Genomic DNA, 1,668 nt, shown 5'->3' with positions numbered 1-1,668 from the left:
TAATCTGGAATGTAAAATTTACCACTGTATTTTCCTGCTTGGAGGGGAAAATAACTGGACTTTCATATTTTTGCATCAGTAAGTAATTGACCAAGAGCTGGGGCATGGGAGGTACACAAATTCTCAGGAACTTTCAGCTCCATTGTTCTAAGTCTATGGGCAAAATAGTTTCATTTGGCCTTAGGCAGTTTTCGTAAGTCTTAGGTACAGGCCAGAAACTGGCAGAAGGCTGCTCAGGAATGATCAAGGTGATCTAAAGGGATCTAGGCAGAACACTGAGGATGTCCTGGCCCTACATATATCAAAATGCAAGGAATGAGAGTAACAATATTTTAAGAACAACATTTGAATCTATTCAACTTCACTTTTTAAAAACAAGTCACTCACAAGAGCTGGTGCTTTAACACATAGCAGGTGGCATTCTCCGTATCTGGTGGCTCTACCTTCTGTGTCACAACATGGTTATATCCAACTAGCTTAGATACTAGTTCAATTTTTCTTTTTATTTTTTTTATAATAGTAACATAGCATATCTGTGCCTTAATTCAAACTCATTTTTCTTATGTTATGATTGTATTGCAAGTTGGCACAAGTAATAATGATGTAAGAAAGAGAACAGGACTCATTCCAAGGTTAATTGCTATCACAGATTCATTAACCTTTTCAGGTCAGTAAGACTTTCAAATGGGGTGGCAATAGCTACTACTTCTGACTCTCTCGGGCTATTTGAAGGGACTCAGGCCACTGTGAGAAAATCAAGTTAAGAGAGAGGTCATTGCTCACTGATTTCCTGATTTCAGAGCTGCCACATGGACCCTTATGCCCACTCCTAGGCCCTGCAAAACCTTTCAATGACTGGTTCCTACAGCACAGAAAAGGCCACTGAGGCCAAGGCATGAAGCAGTGAAGTAGTGAAGCTTGTATCCGGCAGCCACAGTTTCTTTTTGCTGAGTCTCTTTTTGCTCCCTCTGGGACTCCTATGAATCTATTACCTCTGTGCTTCTCTCATGCCAAAAGAGAAGAAAACGAATCGTGAGTTTCAGCTATGTCTACTAGAACTGCTATGGTACTGTGTGTAAAATGACTAACTAGATACACCCCCAACTGCTGTAGTCAGTGTTGACATGGGACATGTCATAGATCACGTTCATATCTTAGTCGATGGAAAAGTTATTACTCCACCTGGAAATAACTTTTTGCTAAATTTGTAGAATATAATACCAATGCTCTCTTAAGAACTTTCTTCTCTCCCTTCCTGCCTTCCTCCTACCTTTCTCCCTTCCTTCTTTTTTGTCTATCTATCCATCCATCCATCTGTCCATCCACCTGTCTGAGAAAGAAACAGACAAATGGGGTTGGGTGGGGGCGGGGGAGTGAGAGCACACACGAGCATGTCAAGGTTAAGAAATAAAACAGGCTGAAAGTATTTTGTGGAACAAATTAGAGGAGTCAATTCTCTACAGAAATAAACTGATAGTGGAATTTGAGCATTTGTAGATACAAAAATGAAGACTACTCTGAAAATAGTAATGAGGGCTTTTAAATAAGAAAGACACAAATCCCAGTGTGGGTGGCCTGATAAAAACTATCAGAGTACTAGAAGAGAAGATTAGAGGATTCCAGATTGGAGCAGTACAGATACTATGTATCGTCATCCAAATGGGTTAA

This window comes from Propithecus coquereli, unplaced genomic scaffold (genome assembly GCF_000956105.1).
Source record: "Propithecus coquereli isolate 6110/MARCELLA unplaced genomic scaffold, Pcoq_1.0 Scaffold68, whole genome shotgun sequence".
NCBI lineage: Eukaryota > Metazoa > Chordata > Mammalia > Primates > Indriidae > Propithecus > Propithecus coquereli.
The sequence above is the reverse complement of the archived record's forward strand: the minus strand, read 5'-3'. Positions refer to the sequence as shown.